This window comes from Leucopleurus acutus (genome assembly GCF_964270905.1).
Source record: "Leucopleurus acutus genome assembly, chromosome: 4".
NCBI classification, from domain to species: domain Eukaryota; kingdom Metazoa; phylum Chordata; class Mammalia; order Artiodactyla; family Delphinidae; genus Leucopleurus; species Leucopleurus acutus.
Genome location: NC_139146.1, coordinates 60487598 through 60497942, shown reverse-complemented (window position 1 = coordinate 60497942; position 10345 = coordinate 60487598). Strand labels below are relative to the sequence as shown.

At 36.2% G+C, this 10345-nt stretch overlaps 1 pseudogene across 1 annotated transcript; it reads right to left on the bottom strand.

The window, feature by feature from the left end:
• Positions 1-2502: 2502 nt before the first annotated feature.
• On the bottom strand, positions 2503-3893 carry LOC309960910 (elongation factor 1-alpha 1-like; annotated as a pseudogene). The gene has a single exon. The product of its transcript is annotated as an elongation factor 1-alpha 1-like (transcript).
• Between the last annotated feature and the right edge of the window lie 6452 nt (positions 3894-10345).

The window sequence follows — 10345 nt, the reverse complement described above, 5'->3', positions numbered from 1 at the left end:
TCTTGCTCTCCACCACTTCTCTGACTATATACTTCCATAGGGTGTGTCACCTGCACCCAGGGTACTCTCCACAATGCAGCAAGTGTGATACACATTTTTTACTGGAAATATCATCATATATCTTCCATGTGTAATATAATATACTTCTTACTGGTTTTAGTTTCAAAGAAGTTAAAGTTCTTAACTAAACCTGCAATACTTTGTCTTTTCACCCCTGCCTAAATCACCAGTCTCACCTTTCAACACTTATTCCTCTCCCTTTCAACGCTCTGGCCAAAACGTCTTTTAATTTTATAAGCGTGCTGCATTCTGTTCTGTTCATGACCATTGCATATGGGTTCCTTTTCCCAAGACATTATTCCTGAGGTCTGTGCTTGGCTGACATCTACTGTGCTCTTACGTCTCAAAGAGTCTCAGGATCTTCCTTTATGTGGCCTCAAAAAATACAGCGTGTCCCCTTCGTGGCTGATGTGGCCATTTTTTCCAGCTTCTTTTTCTCACTACCATGGCAAATGACTGAGGATAGAGACTTGCCATTTCTGTCCTTCACATTATTCCTAGGACTACCTCATTGATCAGCATATTGCTTAAACATGTTTGTTGCCGAAAGGAATAAACATGATGTGAAGCTATCCATGGTTAGACATGAAGTGTTCCATTTAACCCCCTTCCGTCTTTCTCATGGGTACTGCAATCCAAATGGGCATTGCTAAACTGTCACAGTACCCATGCTTCTACCTAATGGCTATTATTACTCCAACTTAATGAACTCTACTCCTTTGAAGCTCCTGTAATTAAATTGTACGTGCAACTTCGGCATTGCCACCTATTGGCCTCCTGTGGAGAGTCCATGGTTTATTGTGGTTTTAGAACATGGTTTACAGTTTACCTTTTCAACCAGATGCCTGTTGCTAGCCTAGGTATTTGCATGTCTATCGTCATGGACAGAGTGAGACATATACTCTTGCCTTTGCTTTTCTCTTTGCCTCGCTTGGATTCTATTATCCAGAATCATCTTCCTTCTTAGGCAAATTCCCTAAAATCATTGCTATTTTTTCCAAAATCAATTCAGTGATTCTTTTGCATTAAAGTGTTTAATTCCACTCAAGAATATTTTATAATCTGGAATTTATAACATGACAATATTAATAATAGCTGCATTTACTATATGCCAGGCCAAATAGTTAATCTTCACAATAACCCTATGAGGTAAATGTCTTTTATCACTACATTCAGCAAAACTTCCAGTTTCACTTGTCCATTTTAGTACATTTCTCTTATTTAATTCATTCATTCACTCTTTGCTACAATGATTTTCATACACTTTCTCTCATGGGATCCCTCAACCTTATCTCTGCCCCACTACTCTCAGTGGATGACCTTTCCTTATCTTTCACTGACTGATTTCAAGCCACCCAATGGAACACCTCCACCCTCCTGCCACATCTCTCTCCAGCATCTCTGCAGGTACTCTATCCTTCCCTCCCATTATAGTGGCAGAATTGTCTCTACCAGTCAGGGGAAAACTACTCTGCATGTGTCCTGAAGCCTATCCTCTTCTCTCCATGTAACTTGCCTTCTACAGAATGTCAATTATTCTTCCCCATTCTTTTATACAATTCACTTTTTCCTGTTCCTAGTCCTTTTTATTTCTCAACTTCCAGTATCTTTTCTTTTTCCTAGAAGCTGGATACAATTAACTGTAGCAGGGCAGTGCTCAATACTATTGAAGCCTCACACTTTAGGTTCTACTACTTTAATATCTGTAAATGCGAGAATGCACATTCCAAGAACTGCAAACTAAAATTTGACATTATACCAACAAGTTTACTCAATATTGATGTAATTATACAGAAGCTTAAATATATCACTCAAACTTTAATATTACAGAATTTGGCCTTCTTATAAGTCATCTTACATATAAACAAAGTTACTCTTTGCTTATCTGTCCTAACCTATGAAATGTTGCACCAACAGACTCTTCCCATAGTTCTTCACTATGTTCTTAAACAGGTGATTCCTCCCACTTTGGCAAGGTGAAAAAAATCGAAATCCCTATGCAGAAAAAAATGTTAACTCAGAATTACCAAATTTTGAAGTTACAGCTGATGGTACACCATAAATAAGCTTTGGGAAACTCCTATTAAAGTCTTTTACCTAATTAGGACTATAGGAAGTTACAATGGTGATCAAAAGAAGACACACGTTCTTCATTAAAATTTGTTTTAATGGGTCTCAAAGTTCTGTGACAGATTTGTGGTCAAGTTGTTTCCATTAGAAAGTACTGATTTTAAAAACTAATAACTTAAAATAGTCACACACACGCACACACATGTAAATGGCCCACAAGACATTCTCCTTTCCTTCTGAAGGTTTTACGATGTGTTTTATCATTAACCAGTCTTTTACTACTAAACTTAAATGGCCAACTGAGACAAACAGTTCTGAGACTGTTCTTCTACCACTGATTAAGACATGGGTGGCAGGGATTGGGGATAATATTCATTTAACCTTCTGAGCTTTTTGGGCAGACTTGGTGACCTTATCAGCTCTAGCTGTCTTCTTGTCCACTGTTTTGATGACACCCACAGCAACCACATCTCATGTCACCAACACAAAAGTGCCCCAGATGAGGATTGTCACAGAAGCTCTCAACACACATGGGCTTGCCAAGAACTGTATAAATGGTGGTGGAATCACCACACTTCAAGAATCTGGAAGCATCTTCCAGCTTTTTCCCAGAACAACAATCAATCTTCTCATTCAGCTCAGCAAACTTGCAAGCAATATAAGCTGTGTGACAATACAGCACAGCTGCATATTCAGCACTGCTCTGGCTGGAATTGTTCAAGATAATCATCTGGGCTGTGAAGCCAGTTGCTTCCATTGGTGGGTCACTTTTGGTGTCACAAGGCACACTGCCACAATGGACATCTTTGACAGACATTTTCTTGATATTGAAGGCCATGCTGTCCCCAGGAAGAGTTTCACTCAAAGGTTCATGGTGCATTTCAATAGAGTTTACTTCAGTCGTAACACTGACTGGAGCAAAGGTGACCACCATGCTGCATTTGAGAACACCAGTCTCCACTCAGCCCACATGGATAGTACCTATACCAACAATTTTATAGATGTCCTAGAAGGGCAGACACAAGGGCTTGTCAATTGTATGAGTTGGTGGCAGGATGCAATCCAGAGCTTCAAGTAGCATGGTTCCACAGGCACTGCCACCTTAATGGGTAGCTTTTTAATCCCTTGAACCAAGGCATGTTAACACTTGGTTCCAGCTTCTTGTCACCACTTCAACTAGAAATTGGCACAAATACTGCTCTATTGGGGTTGTAGCCAATTTTCTTAATGTAAGTGTTGACTTCTTAAAGATTTCCTTGTATCTCTTCTGGCTGTAGGGTGGCTCAGTGGATCCATCTTGTTAACACCAACAATTAGTTGTTTCACACCCAGTATGTAAGTCAGAGGGGCATGCTCACAGATCTGCCCATTCTTAGAGATACCTGCTTCAAATTCAGCACCACCATCAGCAACAATCAGGACACTGCACAGTCAGCCTGAGATGTACCTGTAATCATGTTTTTGATAAAGTCTCTGTGTCCTGGGGCATCAATGATGGTCACACAATACTTGCTGGTCTTGAATTTCCACAGGGAGATACCTATCAGTAGTGATACCAAGCTCAGTTTCAGCTTTCAGTTATCCAAGCCCCAGACATACTTGAAGGAGTTCCTTCCCATATCAGCAGGCTCCTTCTCAAATTTTTTGATGGTTCTTTTGCTGATCCCACCACATTTGTAGATCAGATGGCCAGTAGTGGTAGACTTGCCTGAGTCTACATGTCCAATGATGATGATGTTGATATGAGTTATTTCCTTTCCCATTTTGCCTTAGATTTAGCAGTGGTTTTCATGACACCTGTGTTCTGGTGGTAAACCCATTGTGAAAAAGCCCTCCTATTCCTTTTAATCGATATTCAATATTCAAACATGGGCTGATTGCTCCCAAATTTAAAAAAGGGAAAATAAGATTCATCAGACACCATGTTCTCTTCCAGCTCCCTTCCACTGACAGCTAAGTTCAAAGAGAAACTGACCATACCCGTAATTTCTATTTCTCCATCTCTCATGCCTCTACCTCTGCTCTTACATGTCATATTTCCCCAAAACCTTCATTTTTCACTCTGACTGCTCACCTAGATGATTTAATCTCCCCACAAGCTGTCAAAAATAGTCAACTCTATTATATTGACTCTGAGCTGTAAATTTCTTTCATATTTAACATCAAAAAGGTAATTCACTTTTAGATTAACTGCATGTCATATTTCTACTGGAAATTTTTATTTATTGTTTCTTTCTGTGTGGTACAAAAATAATGGTGCATATTACAAATATAGCATCTTCTATATGAAGAAAGACAGAATTGGCATAAGCAAACATATGTTGATTCTCCTCTCAATTCCAAACCTGTATCTGAGCAATAGTTACATGCAACTTTTCCTCAACATTTGTAGATGGAGTTCTCTCAAGCATCTTGTGTTCATCAAATAAAAAAGGAAATCTGTGGAGTACATTAATCACATATGCTCCAACTCTAGTTTTTACCATTAAAAAGAAGCCTTGATTTTTCAGAAATTTGGGAGTGATTATCAATATTTGTCTTAAATCCACATTCAGTCATTTGGTAAGTTTTACCTCCTAAACAATTATTAGTAAAACTAACATTTATTAAGGAATTCATGTACTAACACTTTAGGCTCTTTGCATGCATTACCTTAGTTTTATTAGAAAAGAAAACAAAAACTAAGAGTTTGGTACCACTGTCATCCTCAATTTACATATAAGGGAACAGAGACGGAATTTTCCAAAGCTACTCAGCTAGTTAAGTGGGAGTCCAAAATTTGATTTAAACACCTTAGGATCTGTGCTCTGTTAATTTTTCTTTTTCTCACATTTTTCATGAAATTCATTAGAAAATCCACTCTTAACTCCTATTAACTGTGTACACCGCATACAAGCGATCTTTTAAAAGGACAAGTTGAATTGCTGATACTTCTCTTGCTTAAATTCTTTAATTTGTTTCCATTTAAAATACAGTCTAAAATTCTTATCATAATCTCCAAAACTCTTCCTTACCAGGTCTGTCTCTCTTTTAAGTTAATTACATAGTATCATAGTATGGTAGGCAAAATAATAACCCTCCCAAAGATTTCCATGTCCTAATTCCTAGAACTTGTGAATATGTTAGGTTACATGGCAAAGGAGGAAATTAAAGCTGCAGTTGGAATTAAGGTTGCTAATCAACTGACTTTAAAATAAAGAAATTATCCTATATTATCCCAGTGGGGCAAATGTGACACAAGGGTGATTACATTAAAAGAGAAAAGAGAACCAGAGAAATGTCAGTGTGAGAAATACTGACATTGGTAGCATTGAAGATAAGGGAATTGAACAATGCATCAAGACTACAGGCAGCCTCTAGATGCTGGAAAACACAAGGAAACAAACTCTCCCATAGAAACTCTAGGAAGAATGCAGATGTGTCAATATCTTGATTTTAACTCAATGTGGCTCATTTAGGAATTCTGATCTTCACAAATGCAAGATAATAAATAAATTTGTATCATTTTAAGCCATTCAGTTTGTGGCAATTTGTTAAAACAGCAATAAGAAACACATGGTGATACTTCTTTCAAGCATTCTTTTATTCCTTCAGTTATTCTTTGAACAGGTGTACTGTGCAGTTGCTATTACTTATTAGAAACTGCATATTCAGTCATTTAAAGAAATACTCCAATTTTCTCAGATGTATATATTTTCTAAAATATATTGAATTTATTTTAGATAGATATACGAAATAAAAAGAGATATGGGGATATATGTATATGTATAGCTGATTCACTTTGTTATAAAGCAGAAACTAACACACCATTATAAAGCAATTACACTCCAATAAAAATGTTAAAAATATATATTAAATGAAAAAAAAGATGCTAGCATCCCTATAACAGTAAAGATTTTGGTACATGGATCCACACTGAGAACTTGATGAAATGTTAGAATCATTCACCCCCTCTTGCCTTGTCTCTGTGGCAAGTTTGCTCTTGTGCAAAAAGCTTGAAGAAAAAAGAATGAGACAGAATAGCATATGTGCTCTCTGGGACTGTAGAAAGAAGAAAAATTGAGTATCAAAATGATGTGGAATATGAACATAGATATGCCCATGTGTTTAAAGGAAATACTAATGTTTAACAATGGGTAAATTTTTCAAGTCTTAATTTAGAAGAGTGTCCAGTACATATTTATAAAACAACTAGTAGCAAGCACATATAGGGTTATCTATATATTCTTGTATTTTAATAGTTTTCTAACAGTCAATTGTATCAATTGATAGAAAGCCATGTTTCATTATTTTACAAACTTAAATGGATTCATTTCTTTTGGTAATTGAACTCAGCAATTGAAATGATGGGAGAAATAATAACAAAACTGAATTTTTACATTCCCCCCTCTTTCCTATTTTCTTTTTAGACTATAATCAGTACATGACAAAAAAAAAATTTACAGATTCTTTTTTTTTTGAATCTTATTTTTTTATACAGCAGGTTCTTATTAGTTATCTATTTTATACATATCAGTGTATATATGTCAAGCCCAATCTCCCAATTCATCCCACCCACCACCCACCCCCTGCTTTCCCCACTTGGTGTCCATACGTTTGTTCTCTACATCTGTGTCTCTATTTCTGCCTTGCAAACCAGTTCATCTGTACCATTTTTCTAGATTCCACATATATGCATTAATATACGATATTTGTTTTTCTCTTTCTGACTTACTTCACTCTGTGTGACAGTCTCTAGGTCCATCCACATCTGTACAAATGACCCAATTTCGTTCATTTTATGGTTGACTAATGTTCCATTGTATATATGTACTACATCTTCTTTATCCATTTGTCTGTCGATAGGCATTTAGATGGCTTCCATGACCTGGCTACTGTAAATAGTGCTATAATGAACATTGGGGTGCATGCGTCTTTTTGAATTATGGTTTTCTCTGGGTATATGCCCAGTAGTGGAATTGCTGCGTCATATGGTAATTCAATTTTTGTTTTTTTAAGGAAACTCCATACTGTTCTCCATAGTGGCTGTATCAATTTACATTCCCACCAACAGAGCAAGAGGGTTCCCTTTTCTCCACACCCTCTCTAGCATTTGTTGTTTGTAGATTTTCTGACCATGCCCATTCCAACCAGTGTGACAAGATACCTCTTTGTAGTTTTGATTTGCATTGTTCTAATCATTAATGATGTTGAGCAGCTTTTCATGTGCCTCTTGGCCATCTGTATGTCTTTAGAGAAATGTCTATTTAGGTCTTCTTCCCATTTTTTGATTGGGTTGTTTGTTTTTTTAATATTGAGCTGCATGAGCTGTTTATATATTTTGGAGATTAATCCATTCTCCGTTGATTCACTTGAAAATATTTTCTCCAAATCTGAGGGGTGCCTTTTTGTCTTGTTTAGAGTTTCCTTTGCTGTGCAAAAACTTTTAAGTTTCATTAGGTCCCATTTGTTCAGTTTTGTTTTTATTTCCATTACTCTAGGAGGTGGGTCAAAAAAGATCTTGCTGTATTTTATGTCAAAGAGTGTTCTTCCTATGTTTTCCTATAAGAGTTTTATAGTGTCTGGCATCACATTTAGGTCTTTAATCCACTTTGAGTTTTTTTGTGTGTATGGTGTTAGGGAGTGTGCTAATTTCATTCTTTTACATGTAGGTGTCCGGTTTTCCCAGCACCACTTGTTGAAGAGACTCTCTCTTCTCCATTGTATATCCTTGCCTCCTTTGTCATAGATTAGTTGACCATAGCTGTGTGGGTTTATCTCTGGGCTTTGATCCTGTTCCATTGAACTATATTTCTGTTTTTGTGTCAGTACCATACTGTCTTGTTTACAGCTTTGTAGTATAGTCTGAAGTCAGGGACTCTGATTCCTCCAGGTCCGTTTTTTCCCCTTAAGATTGCTTTGGCTATTCATGGTCTTTTGTATCTCCATACAAATTTTAAGATTTTTGTTCTAGTTGTGTAAAAAATGCCATTGGTAATTTGATAGGGATTGCATTGAATCTGTACATTGCTTTGGGTAGTATAGTCATTTTCACAATGTTAATTCTTCCAGTCCAAGAACATGTTATATCTCTCCATCGTCTGTGTCATCTTTGATTTCTTTCATCAGTGTCTTATAGTTTTCTGAGTACAGGTCTTTTACCTCCTTAGGTAGATTTATACCTAGGTATTTTATTCCTTTTGTTTCAGTGGTGAATGGGATTGTTTCCTTAATTTCTCTTTCTGGTCTTTCATTGTTACTATATAGGAATGCAAGAGATTTCTGTGCCTTAATTTTGTATCCTGGAACTTTTACCAATTCATTGATTAACTCTAGAAGTTTTCTGGTGGCATATTTAGGATTATCTATGTATAGTATCATGTCATCTGAAAACGGTGACAGTTTTACTTCTTCTTTTCCAATTTGTATGCCTTTTATTTCTTTTTCTTCTCTGATTGTTGTGGCTAGGACTTCCAAAACTATGTTGAATAAGAGTGGTAAGAGTGGACATCCCTGTCTTGCTGCTGATCTTAGAGGAAATGCTTTCAGTTTTTCACCATTCAGAATGATGTTTGCTGTGGGTTTGTCATACATGGCCTTTATTATGTTGAGTTGGGTTCCCTCTATACCCACTTTCTGGAGAGTTTTTATCATAAATGAGTGTTGAATTTGGTCAAAAGCTTTTTCTGCAGCTATTGAGATGATCATATGGTTTTTATTCTTCAGTTTGTTAATATGGTGTATCACATTGATTGATCTGCGTATACTGAAGAATCCTTGCATCCCTGGGATAAATCCCACTTGATCATGGTGTATGATCCTTTTAATGTGCTGCTGGATTCTGTTTGCTAGTATTTTGTTGAGGATTTTTGCATTATATTCATCAGTGATATTGGTCTGTAATTTTCTTTTAATTGTAGTATCTCTGTCTCGTTTTGTTATCAAGAGTGATGGTTGCCTCGTAGAATGAGTTTGGGAGTGTTCCTTCCTCTGCAACTTTTTGGAAGAGTTTGAGAAGAATAGGTGTTAGTTCTTCTCTAAGTGTTTGATGGAATTCACCTGTGAAGCCATCTGGTCCTGGACTTTTATTTGTTAGGAATTTTTTAATCACAGTTTCAATTTCATTACTTGTGACTAGTCTGATCATATTTTCTATTTCTTCTTGGTTCAGTCTTGGAAAGTTATACCTTTCTAAGAATTTGTCCATTTCTTCCAGGTTGTCCATTTTATTGGCATAGAGTTGCTTGTCTCTTAGGATGCTTTGTATTTCTGCAGTGTCTGTTGTAACTTCTTTTTCATTTCTAATTTTATTGATTTGACTCCTCTCTTTTTCTTGATAAGTCTGGCTAAAGGTTTATCAATTTTGTTTATCTTCTCCAAGAACAAGCTTTTAGTTTTAATGATTTTTGCTACTGTTTTCTTTGTTTCTATTTCATTTATTTCTGCTCTGATCTTTATGATTTCTTTCCTTCTACTAACTTAGGGCTTTGTTTGTTCTTCTTTCTCTAGTTCCTTTAGGTGTAAGGTTAGGTTGTTTATCTGAGATTTTTCTTGGTTCTTGAGGTAGGATTGTATTGCTATAAGCTTCCCTCTTAGAACTGCTTTTACTGAATCCCATAGGTTTTGGATCATGCTGTTTTCGTTGTCATTTGTCTCCAGGTATTTTTTGATTTCCTCTTTGATTTCTTCAGTGATCTCTTGGTTATTTAGTAACATATTGTTTAGCCTCGCTGTGTTTGTGTTTTTTACGTTTCTTTTCCCTGTAATTGATTTGTATCTCATAGCGTTGTGGTCAGAAAAAATGTTTGATATGATTTCAGTTTTCTTAAATTTACAGAGGCTTGATTTGTGACCCAAATGTGATCTATCCTGGAGAATGTTCCATGTACTCTTGAGAAGAACATGTAATCTGCTGTTTTTGGATGGAATGTCCTATGAATATCAATTAAATCTATCTGGTCTATTGTGTCATTTAAAGCTTGTGTTTCCTTATTAATTTTATGCTGGATGATCTGTCCATTGGTGTAAGTGAGGTGCTAAAGTCCCCCACTATTATTGTGTTACTGTCAATTTCCTCATTTATAGCTGTTAGCATTTGCCTTATGTATTAAGTTGCTCCTATGTTGGGTGCATGTATATTTATAATTGTTATATCTTCTTTTTGGATTGATCCCTTGATCATTATGTAGTGTCCTTCCTTGTCTTTTGTAACATTCTTTATTTTAAGTCTATTTTA